At 38.0% G+C, this 19,395-nt stretch overlaps 1 pseudogene; it reads left to right on the top strand.

Annotated features, from left to right (window-relative positions):
* The first annotated feature begins 6,667 nt into the window (after positions 1 to 6,667).
* Positions 6,668 to 6,819, top strand: LOC115817677 (uncharacterized; annotated as a pseudogene).
* The last annotated feature ends 12,576 nt before the right edge of the window (positions 6,820 to 19,395 follow it).

The following is a 19,395-nucleotide window of genomic DNA, read 5'->3' as shown; positions in this document are numbered from 1 at the left end:
CACCTCCCTCCTGTATGCTCTCTAATCCCCCTCAGTGTTCAGTCCTATGACTGTTGTGTCATCAGCAAACTTGATGATCCTGGTGTTGTTCTGGGAGGCTACGCAGTCGTACGTGAAGAGTGTGTACAGCAGGGGGCTCAGCACACAGCCCAGGGGGGTCCCAGTGCTTACAGGTCTTGTGCTTGATGTGCGGCTGTCAGCTCTGACTGACTGGGGTCTGTCTGTTAGGAAGTTCAGTACCCAGTTGCAGAGGGTGGGTGTCAGTCCCAGGGTGCGGAGCTTTTCAGAGAGTTTGTGGGGCATGACCGTATTGAATGCTGAGCTGTAGTCGATAAACAGCATTCTGACATACGTGTCCTTGCCCTCTAGGTGTGTGAGGGCTGTGTGTATGGCAGTGCTGACTGCATCATCAGTGGACCGGTTCCGTCAGTAAGCAAACTGTAGAGGGTCTAAAGTGTCTGGAATGATCTCCTGGATGTGAGTCATGACCTATCCTTTCAAAACACTTCATCACAATTGGAGTGAGTGCCACAGGGCGATAGTCATTCAGGCAGGTCACGGTGCTTTTCTTTGGGAGGGGCACAATGGTGGTGGACTTGAAGCAGGAGGGCACAGGAGCTTGCTCGAGGGACAGATTGAATATGTCTGTAAACACGTCAGCCAGTTCTGCTGAGCAAACCCTGAGTGCACGCCCTGGGATGTTGTCTGGGCCAGCCACCTTCCTTGGGTTTATTCTCCTCAGAGCCTTACACACATCTGCTGCTGACACGGTCAGCGATGGGCTCTGTGTGCTCTCAGTGGCCATGGCTTCTCTCTGTTGATCCGTGTTGAGGGCCTGAAAGTGAGCGTAGAACTCGTTCAGCTCATCTGGCAGTGCGGCGTGGCTGGTTGTGACCACCCTGCTCCTCTGCTGGTAGTCTGTGATGTGCTGCAGGCCCTGCCACATGCGTTGGGAGTCTGCGGTGGTGTAGTATCCCTCCAGCTTCAGTCTGTATTGTCTTTTGGCCTCTCTCATAGATTTACGCAGGTCATATCTGGCCTTTTTATACTCTTCAGCATTGAATGAGATAAATGCAGTTGAGCGAGCACGTAACATGGATCGGACTTCCCTTATGATCCAAGCAGGCTTGTGACCGAAACTTTGCCGGTTTGATTCCCAGGACCAGCAGGAAAACATCCACAGCTGAAGTGCCCTTGGGCAACACACTTAACCCCCAACTGCTACCCAGGTAGAGGTGTGCTGCCCGCTGCTCCTGCGTCCAGTAATTGTGTGTGCTCATTACTGGTGCGTAAGGATGGGTTAAATGCACAGGTCAAATCACTGCTCAGTGCTTACAGTGCGTGTGAGATCACAGAGATTTAATTTTCAATCTTAATCATGTGGTGAAGTGTGGTGTCTCAGGACAAAAAATCACGGAGATTATAAAAATCAAGAGGGATTTCTTTCTGGGTCGCACAACATGAGTAAACTTCTATTTATGCATTGTTACTGTACAGTTCTCTTCTCTACATACTCAGTCACTTTGTATTCTCTGTGAATTGCTCTCAGAAACTCAAATGGAACTGAGGGAGAAAGAGAAGAACTACACAGATCTGTCTGAATTGAAGACAAAGCTGGAGAAAGATCTTGAAGGTGAACCTGAGTTACAGTATGCAGACATATGTTGTCAGTTGAACTGCTTCATTGCACTTTTCATGAGTGATGTCTGTCCCCACTGGACATTACTGCAATCAATAGTGGCTAAGTAATAATAACAATAATAATAATAATAATAATAATAATAATAATAATAAAGGATGTATTAATTTTACATAATGTGTATTTAATAAGACATAAATGGAACTCTTACAAAGGAACTGGAAAGGTGGAATACAGCAAAGAATATTTTGACTGATCAACTCTACGGTGAGTTTATAGACTTTGTCCTTTTTCACCATTGTTGTAAAACCCTAGCATGTAGATCTCTCTGTGTTGTAAATGGTACTAATGGTAACAAAGGGAAATATATTTGCAGAGATGGTAAGTTGGCTCACTTTTATGTGACTTTGATCAACTCATCTGTTAATATCCCAGACTTCTGACACTCTTTGGTTCCAGGACACAAAATATTGGAGATTGTAAAACTAAGGAAGGGGTCAAACAACAAGAGTAAACACTTATTCATGAATTGTTACTGTTGAATTCTCCTCTCTACATACTCAGTCACTTTGTGTTCTCTGTGAATTGCTCTCAGAAACTCAAATGGAACTGAAGGACAAAGAGAAGAACTACACAAAGCTGTCTGAATTGAAGACAAAGCTGGAGAAAGATCTTGAAGGTGAATCTGAGTTACAGACAGTATGCAGACATATGTTATCAGTTAAATTGCTTGATTGTTGTTTGATCAAGTTTGACAAAGTCCAATGTGCTGTTTTCATGTGTCAGAGGGAAGAGTTGAACTGCTGTGAGTCTAAGATCATTTAGGGTGTTTCTACAAATGTTTGTGTGCAATAATAGACAGATGCACAAATTATACACAAGACAGAAGAGCTGGAAAAGAGAGTTCAAAAAGTGGAAAATTTAAAGCTGACGAATTTACTTCTCAAATAAAGAACTTATGATGCATTAATATCATATTATGTTGATTTAATCAGGGACAAAAGGAAACCTTACAAAGGAACGGGAAAAGTGGAATGCAGAGAAGAAAATAATGACTGATCGACTCTCTGGTGAGTTTAACGATCTTTTTAATCATTATTGTAAAAGCCTAACATATACAACTCCTCTGTCTGTCATTAATGATAACTTAAAGAATCTTTGGTAACAAAGAACAGGCTGTACCATGAGCCTGAGTTGCAGAAAGTAGACAAGTATATACTGTGCATTATACTGCTGCATTATTGTTTTTTTTGTAAGTTTGACAAAGGCAGATATGCTATTTTTATGTGTCAAAGAGAATAGTTGAATTACTGTGAGCCTGATGGATCTCAGCCCATCAGAACGGGAAATGAGTTAAAAAAAATAAATGATGAACTCTGTAAGTACTAGACTTGTGTCAAAATTGATAGAAATTTTATAAAGAAAAGCATGTCTGTGTTCCTGTGATGGAAATATACCCCTGTGATGAAATTTCTACAGTTTTCAACAACGGTTGTGCCGCTGACTGGACGTACCACAGTGGAAAGTGCTACTACTTCTCCTCTGATGAAAAGCTGGACTGAGAGTCAAGATTCCTGTGTGTCTATGGGGGGACGTCTGCTCATCATAAACACTGAGGAGGAGTGGGTATGACAAAATGACATCATTAAAAAAATAATATTAAGAACATTAGACATTAGTTCCTTCTTAATGAGGGCTGGTAAATATAATTGTTATTTGTCATGTGTAAGGGCAGGAGATGTATTTTGGAACTCATCTAAATGTGATATCTGTGGTTCTAGTCTTTCTTAAAGCAGGCAAAACCAACACAGGGTAACGAATACTGGATTGGTCTGACTGACTCTGTGAAGGAGACAGACTGGCGCTGGCTGGACAACACACCATTTTATTCAGAATCAGAGTGAGCCATTAGGAATCAAAAACTGAGTTTTTAACTGTATTCACTTCAGACGGTAATTAGTGTAAGATTTGTAACTGCGAATTTGCAGTTTTCAGTTTATTTCAGATCCTCTCATTTGATTGTTTTTTCTCTGTATTCAGGTACTGGGGTAATAATGAGCCTGATGACTGGAAAGGGAACAATAATGACCATCCCAATGGTGAGGATTGTGCAAAGGTGGATCTGAGCCCTAATTACAGATTATATGACTCTTTTTGTGAGAACGAATTCAAACGAATTTGTGAGGCTATAGCAGTAAAATGATCAAAATAACCAAGATAATAATTGAGTAAACGGAAAGAACCCTTTCATTTAATGATTCCCTGATTCAGGTTGTAAATTAGCTGCTTCCCCAATTCAGAACTCAGGGTTTGATCAGAAACCAGGTGAAGAACAGGGGAAATGAGTGGTGGTGAATTTCATATGCAGCTCATTTCACGTCATGCTTCATTTCTATTCCTGCTGTGCCAGTTAAACTTTCTCCATAGGATATGCTTTCAATAACAGTATCATCAATTTATCCTCACCCTTATTCCTAGAAACATTTGGCTATGTTAACATTTGTTTTTGTTTATTGTCAGTTATGAGAAATATTTCTTCTCTATGAAAGAAATTTGCAAGTCTTGCTTTAATGTTAGACAATGTGGAACCACAGACTTCATCTCAAAGTTTTTTCTTTCGATTTGGTTTATTTTGTTTTGTTTTAAGGAAATATATTGTGATATGTTGGAAAGGTGGGTTTTTTTTTCTTATGCTTGTTTGTTTTTTGGGGTTTTTTTTGCTTTGTTTTGTTTAGTTTATTTTTCTAACCTGAAATCATGCTTCTGACAACTTAAAATGCTATGTTTATGTAAGAAACTTGCAGAAAAAACTTTGGTTATTATCATAATCTTGTCCTCTCCTTCCTCCAGTTCTGAGACTCAGCGTTCTGTGTCGCCAGTCTACTGATCACTGGTCTGATCACCATGATAATCTAATCAATAGTCACACCTGATTGTGTTCTCTTAAACCTGCACTTGTCTTCTGTTCATAAAGTTTGGTTTGATTTTGTACAAACATCCCTGTTTTTCCAGTTTCTCTATGTCAAGTCCTACTGTGATGTGTGTATATTCTGCTCAGAGTGATCTCTGTTATTCTGTAAATTGCTGATAACAGTCTACACTTTGTACATTCACAAATAAAGCATCAAAAAGCAAGTCACGTGTTCTTACTGGTTATTAATAATCATCACCCTTGACACTTAGCAACTGACTATGGCAGCCTTTCAGAGAATGGGCGTGTCCTTTTAGAGGAACCTCTTATATTTCTGTTCTTTGAGGAACTGATTAACATTTGTACAGACATCCTTTGCCTCTAAACTCAAGACCTCAGCACAATGATGGAGAGAGAGCAAGAAGACGATGGTTGTGAGTCTTTCTTTTCATTTTCTGTCGCTATTCATTTGGTTATGCCTTTCATGTGTTAGGCATGTACATGTTTTGTTTAACCATTTCTACAGAGATGATGTCACTTGTGACTAAAGCACATGTGATATAGCCTATAGCAGGAAAAATCACTGTGGACTTTGGAATTCAGGAGAGGTAAGCTGTGGACATTATGTATCAGAAAATAGACATTTTAAAAAGTGTGTGCATTGGTTCAGCATGTAATACCATTTCTCATTAAGAAATACATTCTGTTGGTCTTAAATTCTTTGCTGTCTCTGGTCAGTCACAAAGATGAAGAGAATGTCCTGATAATTTGGGTGTTGGTGTGAAAAGTGTGAAGTTTGACCTTGTCAAATATCTTGAACACTGAACTCAGCACAAGATTCATGTTGAGCTGACGAAATGGAGACAACCATAAAATCATATAAATGTTTTACCCACAAATGTATGAATTTCAAAGTTGGGAATATTTGGAACTGCATCATACTGACTGTGGTCTGCACTGTTTCACCTCAACAAGATTTTTCTTTATACTCATTGTCTCAAATACGGCTCAGTTATTACCGTAGCAACACAGAGTCTGGTGCTGAACACTGATCTCAAGAACAACAATAGAGGTGAACATCCACCTACTTTCAACCAGTCATCTTCACATACAGTGTGTTTGCCTGAATCAGAATATTTACTAGCCAACCTCACCCCACCCTTCACCCCCACTCAACATGGTCTTTATGGGTCTGAAAGTACTAATGGAATGGAAAGGTTATTGGGAAAAGATAATATGGTTTCAGTTTTTCACTCTTTTTTTTTACTGGATTGGATTTGTTGGATTTTTAACTCCACACTTCTCCTTATCTGTTCTCAGGTCAGACCAAATGCCGTGTGGTCAGAGATGAGGTTGGTCTCCTGAAACTGAAGCTTGGTGTACTGGCTGTTCTCTGTCTCGTCCTGGGAGCTTTTGTGGTCACCTTTAAAGTGCTCTGTGAGTATATAATAAAATGAAAATACAGCTTCACAAAATAATATTCAACTACCTGAACAACTGTCAACAGCCATCTCTTTTGCACCACGCAAACTATATTTCTTCATATACAGCATACCAAGAAGAGATGTGAATACTGCATTTCTATATCTCTATGCAACCACAAAACAAGTCAGGATATTTCTACTGCAGTTACCATATGTGACAATATATGTAAGATCGAGGTCAATCAACTTAACTGAGACTCTTAGGAGAGACTCAGAGGAGCATGCAAGAGCATGAGAGGAATTGCTAATTTTATGTGCAATTCAAGATCAGTTATATTTTAGGTATTGTAGTAGTAATACCACTGTTGCTGCTGATGATGATGATGATCTAACCTCTTAACCCTTTTCCAGATGTACAAAGGTCACATTTCTATGCAGAATACAAGCTTCATCTCAAATCAGGTGAGTGATGAGTGGCATGAATTATGAAAATTGCTGTGGATCATGATCCAGTTTAATATGATCCCTGGTTCTAGTAAAGCAGTGGGTCATATCACCAAGCTCTTCTGAAGAGGAATTTCTCAATGAGGAATATAGGGATCCACCAAAATCTAATGTCTTAAAATTACATGTTCAAAACAGGTGTACCGTTCTGGGCTTAGTTACACAATTTAAAATGTCAAGTTGTACGTCATACTTACCTGGCAGGGGAGACAACATTATCACAAAGGTAGTTCACCCAGGGTGAGGCTTAACCATTGCACTTGGGCTATGCTGACCTCTGCGAATTCCCCAAATGCGGGGATCTCGACTGCATAGTTTGTGGTAGTAGGGGGCTGCATCATAAACAGTGAGGAGGAGCAGGTATGATATCAGTTCCTTCTTAATGAGGGCTGGTAAATATAATGATTATTTGTAGTGTGTAAGGGCAGGAGATGTATTTTGGAACTCACCTTGGTGTGATATCTGGGATTCTAGTCTTTCTTAAAGCAGGAAAATCCAACACATGCTACAGGACTTTACTGGATTGGTCTGACTGACTCTGTGAAGGAGGGAGACTGGCGCTGGTTGGACAACACACGACTGAATCAGACTCCAAAGTGAGCCATTTGGGATCAAAAACTGAATTTTTTACTGTATTCATTCCAGTATTCAGTTTATTTCAAAGCATTCAATTTGATTGCAATTGTTTTTGTTTTTTTCTTAACGTTTAGGTACTGGTATAGAAACAAGCCTGATAACCGGACTGGGACAAATAACGACCATCTTGATGGAGAAGACTGTGCACACATTAATCTTTCCTCTAGTCATTGCGGGATATCGGATGGTTTTTTTTGAGGGAAAAGAATTAAAAAGAGTTTGTGAAGCCGTAGCAGTAAAATTAACCAGATTACCAATACAATAGTAAAGCAAACAGAACAAACAGTGTGATTAATTCATTCCCTGATTCAGAACTGAAATTGATCATTTCCCCATCTCAGATGTTAAATGATGGATCTGAGCATCCCTAATTCGAAAATCCGAAATCCGAAATGCTCCAAAATCCGAAGTGTTTTGAGCGCCGACATGACACCATAAATGGAAACCTCTACGCCTGACCTCACAAGCCCTGATCTGTTGATGTGCTAGACTTGTGGCAGGATGTGTTCTCGGTACACAAAAATCATGGAGATTGTAAAAATAGAGAAGGATTTGTGGATCGTAATGCACGAGTAAACATTTATTCATGAATTGTTACTGTACATTTCTCTTCTCTAGATAGTCACTTTGTGTTCTCTGTTAAATCACTCTCAGAAACTCAAATGAAACTGACTGAGACAGGAGACCTACAGAAATCTGTCTGAACTGAAGACAAAGCTGGAGAAAGATCTTGAAGGTGAACCTGAGTTACAGACAGTAGGCAGGCATGTTATGTCAGTTGTATTGCTTCATTGTTGTCTGACCAAGTTTGAGAAGAGTTGCATTAGTGTGTGCCTAACCGATCTCACACCATAAAAATGAGAAATGAGGTTTTTGTGGGACATACATAGCATTAGAGCATCCCTGTATTTCCGTACAGCAGAGAGTGTACGGGTGTTTCTACAAACCAATGAAAAGTTTGGCATGCCACTGATGGGCATATACACAAATCAGACACACAATAGCGGAGATGAAAACGGACTTCACTTTGGAAAATATAAGCTTGACAAATGAACTTGTCATAAGCGATGTCTCCCCCTACTGGACATAACTGCAATCAGTAGTAGTAGTAAATGGCTTAAAAATAATAATAAATTAAGAAAAGAAAATTATATACTGATATAATGTTGATGTTGATTTAATTAGACATAATGGAACACCTTACAAAGGAAGGGGAAAAGTGGAATGCAGAGAAGAAAAATATGACTGATCGAGACTCTGGTGAGTTTACAGATCTTGTTCTTTTTCATCATTATTATAAAAGCTTAACATGTACACCTCCTCTGTCTGTCATTAAGGATACCTAAATAAGCCTGTGGTGACAAAGAACAATCAGTACCATGTGTCTCTATAATTGGTAACAATACTGTCATGTTGCTAATGGTAACAAGTAATCCTACATTTGTAGTGACATCTGAATTCCAAAGATTACCTGCAATTCTTTGTGAGTAGACAAAAAAAATCTTAAATTGATGCACACAGCATCTGAACAAATATTAATCTATTAATGGTTCCTTTATAGTCATCTACTCTACAGATAGAGGAGATACAGAGGAACTTTACGGATGGAAACATAGACATGATAAACACACTTAACAGTAGGTGATGCCTTCCCCTACTGGAGATCGCTGTTAAATGAAAAACTAACTAACTAAATAAATAAATAAGAAATACCTGACCAATAACCATGACAGTGGGTGATGTGTACAAATTATTATCTACTAAAACAGTCAAGACTTTGAGTCAGCTGATGCCGATACATCCGGATTCACAGCAAGCTCTGTCCTATCACTGACAGTATGCTGTTGTTTGACTGTAAAACAAAACAATACAAACTGAAATGACAACATGCTATTATAAACTGTAGGATTTGTAGCCTGATTTAATGAACTGTTATACGATGTCATATTTTCTGCTTTCCAGAAATGGAGGAAACCTATAAAAGTCTTGCAGGTGAGTCTTGATTTAGTTATTTATTTACTTACTTACTTATTTGTTTATTTATTTATTTAAATGACTTGTTGAATGACTATTATCTATTGAATGACTTGTCAAAGTACATATCCCATGACACAATGAAAATCTTTTCAGATCAGTTTAGCTTCATGAAAATTTCAGAAAGGAGATTTTAGACAGCAGGCAGGCATATACTGTTAGCTGTACTGCTGCGTTGCTGTTTAACCAAGTTTGAGAAAGTACGATGTGCTGTTTTATGTGCACATCTAAATGAGAAATGGGGAGGGCGTAATGGACACGTTACATGATACCACCATAAACACTGCCTTTACTGATCAAAGGTTGTTTGAAGGGCATATTAAGCATATATTTTCTCTGTGTATTGTCATGCCACTAATACACAGAAAAAAGTCATACTAAAGACAGAGGAGCTGAGCAGGCACTTTAATGTGGAAAAGATAAACCTGACACTTTCGCAGAATGCTAGCGGACAAAATCACCTTCCCTGAAAGAAACATGAAATGACATTAGTGTTTTTTCACTTCAGTTCTAATATAGATACTATATTTGCAAAGACTGAAATAAAAATGGGGCTATTTTTTTTTTTTTTTTTTTTTTTGGAAAATGCAGGTGTAAATAATTGTTTCAACCTTTTAGCTTCATTCACTCCTATTCATAGAAGACGCTCTCGTGAGTGCCCTCTAGGTGAATTGTAGCCAACTGCGGTACTGTGGCATTAATAGGAAGTGGACAAACTCCTCATAGAAGGGCTCTGGTATCACTTGGAAACGCCGCCTGCTTCAATTCAGTGTTTTCGAAAACATAATGTCCATTTTAAGCCATATCACAAAATACAGTTAGTTGGGCCAACACTTCTGGTACATAGTGAGATCGGTCTTGAAGGTTTTTAATCAATGTACGTATTTCCCACGAATGTTTAAATTCAAATTAACGAAATGTGCGATGCAGCGTTTTATTCGTAGATTCGAACATTGCATCAGTTTAACTGTAGTCATCTCATACACTATTCAGTTGACAATAAAGCTGTATATCTTTTCTGAAGCGTACGTTCATCGTTTTATTTTGGAAGTGCATCTCTGATGTCAGTAGTCACCACATTACCACCTATGTCTATGCATAGCCTGATGTAATATTACGCGGTGTTGTATAGGTTACATTTAAAAAGTTGTTTTCAGTCATGCGACATTGCTGATAGTTTTCCTCTGGTAGTTGTATAGTTGTGAGAGATCTAAAGCTGGTCGTCACCACGTTATCGTCTAAATCTATATGTGTGTATATGTTCCAGCGGTCGCCAATAAAACATTTAAAAAACAAGTCGCGAGTTCTCCCTGTGTACGATTATCATCACCCTCCTTGACGCTTTGCAATTATGGCGGCTTTCAGAGGACGGTCGTGTCCTTTTAGAGGAACTTCGAATATTTCTGCTCTTTGAGAAACAGATTAACATTTGTACAGACATCCTTTGCCTCTAAACTCAAGGTTTCAGCACAGTGAAGCAGAGAGAGCAGGAAGACGATGGTTGTGTGTCGCTATTCATTTGGGTATGCTTTTCAAATGTCAACCACGTACCCACTTGTCAGTCGTGACTAAAGCACATGAAGTGTAGCATGGGAAATCGAGACTGATGATCAGAAGACTGTGGAGATTATGTGTCAGAAAAAAACTTTTTAAAATATGTGTGCATCAGTTTAGCATTTAACACTTCTCATGCGAATGGTGTGAAGTACGCAGACGTTTTGGGTGTTGTGAAAACTGTGAAGTTTGAAAGTGTTAAATACGCTGAACACTGAATACTGCACAAGCTGTATGTCGAGCTGAAAAATGGAGACAGCTATGAATTCATTTAATGTCTCTGCCCAGAAATGTATGAATTTCAAACTTGGAAATGTTTGGCTTGTATTATACTGACTGTCGTCCTCGTTGTTTCAAATAAACAAGATTGTTTTCACTCTTCAAAAAGCAGTTTGAGAGTGAAAACACCAGCTATGATTAGATTGTATATGGGGCAAATCCTGAGCTTGAAACCGTGTCAAAAACAGCAAACGTAATTAAGCAAGAGTCAGGGGGAAATTCAAGTCAAATTTGAGGAGCATTTAATGTAAAGCATACGATTAACATGGTCTAAATTACACATATCTGCTGATCGGTAGTCAGAATGAAAAATCCAACGGGCCAATTTCACCAAGAAAAAAAAAAAACATTAGAAATCATTGTGATTCAGCCCATTTAACTGACCCAGTCAATGTAAACTAATGTTCTTTTTTACTTATTCAGCTGGTTCGTCTGGTCATCCAGTCTGCTCTGTTCTCCGAGTACAGCACGATCTCCTCACCCTTTGAGTTCATCACAGACAAAGTGCTGATATGTGACGTCACAAGCAGAACTGTAAGAGGAAGTTGTAGACTATATTTAAGCATGAGACACTGGGCTGTCCTTGCACTTCTGAGCCATGGAGTCAGAGAAGTCACCAGCAGCTGATCTGTATTCTGCTGTTAATTTCAAAAAGAAAACAAAGAAAGAAAGAGTGGAAAAGTCTTCCAATGGTAAGTTCACTTGTCTGTTTTAACTTTATAGAAGAAGGATATGACTGCTACTCCACAAGACTTAAGCTCTGTTGTACTGAAATGAATCAGCTGATGTGTTTTACTTCATATACAACAAACTGTTGTTTTGATTTAACAAAATAATGCAGAATACCAGGGGTAGTAATAACTAGCAGATTAGTGCATCTTCATTATAAACTGCTCTGTGTTCTGTGCTGTATAGATCTGTCCCAAAATATATATTACAGCATTTATGAGCATTACTACTGGTCAAAAGTAGATCTTAATGGCAAAAAATACCAGTGCATTAACTGTAAGACATAAAAAATTCGACACTGTTATTGTTCTTTGCCTCCTTTGGTTGCCTGCTACTATGAAACATGGCAGAGCCTTTCAGTAACGGGTTCGGACAGTGTCACATTGGGGTGGAACTGTGTTATTAATAACTTTGGTTCAGTTGAGGAACAAAACGAAACCAAACTAGTGCAAGAAACTCCCTCATACATATTCATTCAGCTGTTAATACAACCCTCTAAGAAACTTCTGTAAAAATACAGCCAAATTCTAACAGAGAGGCGCTGTTTTTCCAAAATACCGTGAAACATTGTAAAGTCTGATACTTTCTCTGAGCCAAAAACAACACTGACTGCTAACAGCAGGTTACCCTAAAACTTGATGGCACAATGCAGTATTTTCTTTTTTACAGTAGTAGAGTAGTGAACTACATGCAACAACTGACTTTCAATCATCATTTATCCTCCTCTCTAGAAACCAACCAAAAAGTCCATACTATTATACTGAGAAATTAAAATTACATTTGTGAATTTTGTTACCCAATTTGTGAGACAGGCCTATAACTTATGCTGCTTAAAAGGAGGCTTAACTTGGCGTCTGATTTGCAGCATGAGCTGACAGATGTGTTCTGAGCAGAGTAGTGGTGTGCAGTTCGCAAACAAGTTGTTGTTTTTGAATGACTCTTTTTAGTGAGTCGTTTGTACCTGTTCACTAGTACAACTGAGTCAATTTTTTTTTTTTTTCAAAATTCAGCTGCCCCCAGTCAACTGCATGCAATTGGTTGGAAACCTCTGGTATCACCATGCAGTGTGCAAGGCAGTGGGCTACTAACAATCAAAGAGCAAGGAAGTGTGGACTAATGCACTCAAAAGAAAGAGGTGGTAGTAATGTCCACCTCTTAAGAAAACAGACTAGTTACTAAAATGACAAGTGTTTACATTTACCCCAGTGAAGCAATTATTTTTAATCTTTGTATTACAAGCAAAAGGATCTGAATCAAGTTAAACTGCTTTGGTGTCTTGACCATCCATAGCCAGGAGGCTCCAGGTCAAAAGCACAGTTTGCAACCCCGAGTTTCTCGAGTTCGCAAACCGACTTTGAAACTTTGAGTTCGAACTCAGACAGCTCAGGTTTGAAAGCACGAGTTCGAACTTAGGCAGCTCAAGTTCGAAAGTTCGACTGTTCATGCAGTAGACCAGTCGACCCGAACTCATGGCTCAGCTCACATTCGATGGTTCATGCAGCAGAGCAGATGATTCTATCTGAAGACTTAACTTATGTTCTGGGTCATTCTGTCAAAACTGTTTTTTCAACAATTAAACGATAGCACTGTGTGTTTGAAAGAGATAAATAAAAAGAGTTTTAAGGACATGTATGTTAAACTGATGTGGTGAATAAATATAGTATAGTATCTATGAGTATTTACAGGAAATATACATTCCACTGTACAGTACTGTAATAACTAAAACAGTACTTCACTGTTGAAATAAATTCTGGTAGTGACACTGTAAAAACACAGAACAGTGCTGACAACCACAGCTGCCAGTACTTTAAAGTAATTTCACAGGACATTTTCTTAGAATGAACAGATATCTTCGTTGTTACGGACTTAGGATGTTTGTATTTGCCCTTTGATCTTTCTCTGAAGCTCAAGAAAGCAATGATGTCACATACTGTGAAGTCAGCATTCTCCAGCCATCTCACAGTAAACAGCTGGACAACCCCGATGGTAAGTGAGGAGTTTTGTTTTGTTCAGGGCTTACTAAATGCTGCCTCATTTTCAGATTCCACACACTCATAGAAAACATTGTTGCATTTTTCACAAATCTTAAGCTTTCCTGGTCAGTAGTTTTCAAATCAATTGAATGCATTAATCCAAGATGCACTGGTGTACAGTGGCTGAAATCAGAGCTGGCCTGACACATAAGTGAACTACGCTGCTGCATAGGGCCCATGAAATGTCCCACACGAAAGCTCGAATGTCTTTTTTTTGTGATATATGAACTGTAATCTTACAAAAACGCAACATTACGTTAATGGGCCAGCTAGCCAATACTAATGGTCTAATCAATTCCCGCTGCCTCTGTCAGAGCTGGTGTTACATTCGTGTACTGTAACGGATGGTTACTGCACTTGGATGCAATCACAGTCAGTCAGACTAACGTTATGTCACAGTCCTCTCCTCTGTGTCGATGGAAAAACCAGCAAAAAAGTGATGTCGCAAAAAGGACACATCCCTCTGTGTATCTATTTGATTTTAATTGTAGTTGATGTTCTTAATACAGAGTATTAGGGCCACATGGAGGGAAATAAAATTCAGAGATTTGGAGAATGTGGTCGTGATATAACAATGACAAAGTTGCAATTTACAAGGAAAAGTCATGATATTATGAGAATCAAGTCGTAATTTAGGATATGTGTTATTTTAGAGGTGAGATATCAGAAGAGCAGCCTGCCGCCTGCCTCAAAATGAGGACCAAAACTGTAGTCCTTTATTTGCTCATTAAGCAAAACCACATTTATCAAACATTTAATGATAAAATGATTAAAGTAAAGTTTCCTGTTGACTGATGTGTGTGGCACGACACGACGCCTGAGACAAACAGCAGTTTCCAGAAGCTCAGCCTGCCACTGACTGTCATCTCACCCATTTTGTTTGTTGCTGGTAATATATTTTCTTAAAAATTATGGGTTTCTTTCCGCATGAATTTTACGATTTTATTCTGGTAATATTATTTTTATTTATTTATTTATTTATTTATTCATTTATTTTTTTTGCATTTTTTTTAAATCAAAAGCAATTAAAGTTGTTAATTTGCAGAGCCTGCCAATGGTATAATTGAACTCAGCAGCTGCTTAGGGCTTCTGTGGCCACCTGAGGGCCCCCAAAAGCGCTCGAAAATGTCCTACAAGAGAATTTTTTTTAATCTCTTTATTAATTCATTTATATATGAAATACTGTATTGTGTCAATGGTAATCATACAAAAACCCAATAGTATGTTGATGGGCTGGCTAGCTAAAACTACTTGTTTAATCAGTCCTCACTGCCTCTGTCAGATCTGGTCTCACGTTCATGGCATGCAGAATGTAAGGGATGTTAGCTGCACAGTCAGTCAGACTAACGTTAGGTTACTCTTTCCTCTGCGTCATGGAAAAAGCAGCAAAAAAGTAATGTCGCACTTATTTTTTGTATATAAGAAGGCAATTTTAGTGATGGAGGTACTGTTGTGTATGACAGGGATATTAGGGCCACGTGGAGGAAAAACAGATTTTGAGAAATTTGAGATTTCGAGAATAAGCTTTTGATATTAGGAGAATAAAGTTTTAATTTTACAAGAAAAAGTCATAATATTACAAGATTAAAGGCGTAATTTAGTGAGAGAAAAAGTTGTAATATTATGGAAATAAAGTCATAATTTTAGGCTATGCATTATTTTAGAGGGGAAATATCAGCCTCCTACATTAAAATGAAGGGATGTGGATCATCTTATGAAGTTATACTCTAGTATAGGTTTCACAAATAATGAAAAGCTTAACCTTTTGGCACATCAGCACCACATTATCTTAAGTTAACTGATGTGTGTGGCACGGCATGACACCTGAGACAAACAGCAGTTGCCAGAAGCAGACTCAGGCTACCATTGACTGTCCTCTTGCCCATTTTGTTGGTTGCAGGTAGTATATTTTCCTAAAAATTATGGAATTTTCTTCTCAAAATTTTACAATTTTATACTCGTAATGTTATGATTTGTGTTCTTGTAAAAATACGACTCTATTCTCGTAATGCTACAAGTTTTTTCTTGAAATATTATGACTTTATTCTCATAATATTGTGCCTTTTTCTCACTTACGACTTTGTTCTCATAATATTATGACCTTATTCTCGAAATCGAAAAGTGTTGTGCACTTTTGCACGTTTCAATTTTTTTTAAGCCAAAAGCAATTAAACTTGCTAATTGGTGTACAGCAAATGCATTGTCTCCTGCTTTATTTTGTCAGTGCACCACGTTCAGTATGCCACTTAGTACTGTATCACTTTGAATATTAAAGTGCAAATTAACACCAGACCAGTCTTGTCAGTTTGCTACCTTTTAAATTTACAAACCATAGAAGAGTGAAGACATGCCAGGTTGACATTGGTATGATGTAGGGCAACACAGCTACAACTAATAAAATTGATAGTGGGTGTGTTAGACTTACAGTAAGCCTGTGAATGATCAAGCATTGACAATAGTCAATGGTACTGGTGGCATCGAGGTAACGGGGGGCCCCCAAATCAAATTCTGCTTAGGGCCCCATAAAGGCTTGGGCCAGCCCTGAAATAACCTCTCTCCTCTTAATATAAATTGATGGTCATTTATAGCTTGCAAAAAGCTTAACGTTATATATTAAAGTTTCCAGAAACAGGATATGGATTTTTATTGTTTTGACTGACAGCTCTATGGAATGCCATTGGAATGTCCATTGCAATCCATTTTGTTCATAGAGGATGTTCATGCATATAATCCACTTTCTGGAATTGTGTTAGGTTAGGACTCTACCTTCATATAGGGGAAAAAAATCACATGAGTCTGATATTCTTCAGATGAGTTCAGACTATAATCCGCTGTATTTGCACATGGACTCAACATAACAGACTTTGTACTAGGGGGCTGGTAGAATAAAGTCTGTTTAGGATCTTATCCGACTGATTCGGACATTTGCGTTCACACATACAGCCCATCCGGTTAGAGTCTAGATTATTTTAGGGTTGCAGTGCATTTGTGAAAGGGGCTAAAGAGAGCAACCAAGTACGTACAGTGGTGAGTGGAGAGAATTGGTTAGAAGAGTAGAATTTTTTGTGTTCCCTAAAAATTAGAGACAAGTTCTGCTATTTCTTAGTTTGAAACCTAAAGCTGTCTCACTGTGTCAAAAAAATGGGAAGAATTACCCTGGACGTTTTGTTCAATGCATAATTATTTCATAATTGTTCCATTTGTGTTTAGTAATTAATATGACTACTTAATATGCTGAGTTCTCCTGATTGCATTTTCCAGCTTGTGAAAAGGAGGAAGCCATGTACTCAAACATCCCAAAAAAAGGTATGTGAGAATATTGCAGATAGTCCTTTAGTTTTCTTTACTAGATCTACAGAACTCACATTAGTGAATTTTTCCAGTAAAAATTTATTCAATTTTGAAAACACAAATGATATGTATCCATGGCTCATGCACATTCAACATTAATCAGCATGGAAATCCATGTCATTTCTGGCATCCAAGTCAAAATGTCTTCATTGTCATTTGTATCTTTCTTTCAAGTTAAAGAAACCAAGAACAGTACATGCCCTGAAAGCGATGTGGTCCAGCTAAGTGAAAGAAAGCAGCAAAGTTCATTTGCTGCTGGTGAGTTGAGTGACCCAGGTAGTGGAGGGGTTTAAGCAGTGTTCCAGTTTTTCTGAGAGAATGAGGCAAATAATTTTTCCAGCTTCCTTCTCTGAACTGTAAATCTCTCTCATGAATGAGAAAGCACAGGGTCCATTTCAAAGGTTTTGAAACCACAAGTAATTTTGAACTGAAAATGACTGTGCTATTTTATGCTGAATAAAGTTTTAATTTCACTTTTCTACTTTGAAATTTTCTGATTTCATTCTTTAGCTTTTGAAGATGAAGAAGCCATCTACTCAAACGTCCTAAAAGAAGGTAGAGAGGAGTTTTCCTAAAGAGGCATACGTTAGTCTTCACTTTGCTCACTGCAGGTTTTCATGGAAGTATTATATCATTTCAGATTTCCACCATAACTTTTGAATTTCTGGTAAAGGAGAAAGTAAAATGCCATCCACTGTGTGTTCTCTGATTCATCTCGGTTTTAGCAGATGATCCTGGCCATTCCAGCCTTCTGGGTGCTGGTGATATATCATCCTCTCTTGGAGCAGATGTCCCATTTGAAACCACCCCTGAATCAAAAAAGTCAAACATGGAAATTTCAAGCAAGTCCAAAGACAGGCTACTGTTTTCACTCTATGTTCCCCTAATGGTCACTGCCATCACTTTGGGAGTTCTGTGTGAGTAGAGACAGGACGTAAATCTCTGGTAAATGCATTTCCATTTGTGTCTACAGGTTTGTTGTACACGATGATGATGGTGATGATGATGATTTCAGAATATTACAGTCTGATTTCTTCTCGTTCAGATGGACTGGAGAAGAAGTTCCATAAAGAAACTCATGAGATGTTACAAATCAACATTACACGTGAGTGAAATAACTTATTAGTGCTTCTCAAAAATTAAATCCTGAAACATTAAATTCTGGGTTTTGCTCAGCTCAAGCCTCTCATTCTGTTTCCCTTTTTAAGTGGAAGTGAAATGCCCGCTATATAACACTGGACAGAAATAATCAACTGTGATGCAGAAAAATGTAATCTGTCTGAGATTTGTCTGAAGTTAAATATTTTGTATTGCTTGTGAATTTATTTTTTGAAATCATTACATTAATGTGTCTTTTCCCCTTCATCTTCAGGAAACTCATCTAAAAATTGCAAAAAATATACCTAATACATAAAATGTTACCTCTTCCTCTTTCGAGGAGAAAAAATGACTTTGAGAAAAACCTCACACCTAAAGCATAATTTCTTGATTCTTTTAAGTTCAGCTCCAAATTCCTGCTACTACTAGGTTTGCTTCTGCAGGTGTAACTGAACCTGAACTAAGCCTGAAAATGTTTTGTTCAGACACAAAACCAAAGAAAGTTTGAAGTGTTTCCAAAGTTACACTTCCTCTTACAAGAAACTAAAGACATTGTTGAGGCTATTTGACAGTTTAGTGAAGTACTACAAAGCTCACTGATGTTATTAGTGCCATGTTCTATAAAGCAATGAATGCACTTTGTTGTTGCTGTTGTTGTGTCAATGTAAATCTGATCTGATGCACTTCACTGTGGAATATAAGAACTTGCTAAACGGACTTAACAGTGAGTTATGGAGTTTCTGAAAACATGATCAATATATTTTATAGACTGGACCTAGCCCAGAGCATGTGAATCCACTTTCAGCTTTATGTAATTATTTTCATCTAGGAACCATATATTTTTTCTATGAAAAAACACTGTTCAAATGCTGTTTCAACAGAAATGTTATGAACATTTGATTATATTAACATTTAATTATGGCACAGTGTTGAAGACAAATTTAAAAGATAAATATGTGGACTAAAGAAACAGCAGAACAGAAAAAAATGTTACTGAATGATGTCAAAATAATGCTGCTGGGCATAGTGAACACATCTTAAAAATTCAAACACAAAGTATCTCTTTCTTTAAAGACACTGGGAAGTCCTTGGAACTCTTAAAGCTGAATTCCACTGCCAGAACTACAGATCTGACAAATGACCTTAATAGTAAGTTTGTTTCCATCTAGAAAATATTACAGTGGATGTTTTATTGCATACAAT

Source organism: Chanos chanos, chromosome 7 (genome assembly GCF_902362185.1).
Source record: "Chanos chanos chromosome 7, fChaCha1.1, whole genome shotgun sequence".
In the NCBI taxonomy this organism is placed as follows: domain Eukaryota; kingdom Metazoa; phylum Chordata; class Actinopteri; order Gonorynchiformes; family Chanidae; genus Chanos; species Chanos chanos.
Note: the sequence above shows the minus strand (reverse complement) of the source record. Positions and strands in the feature narration are given on the sequence as shown.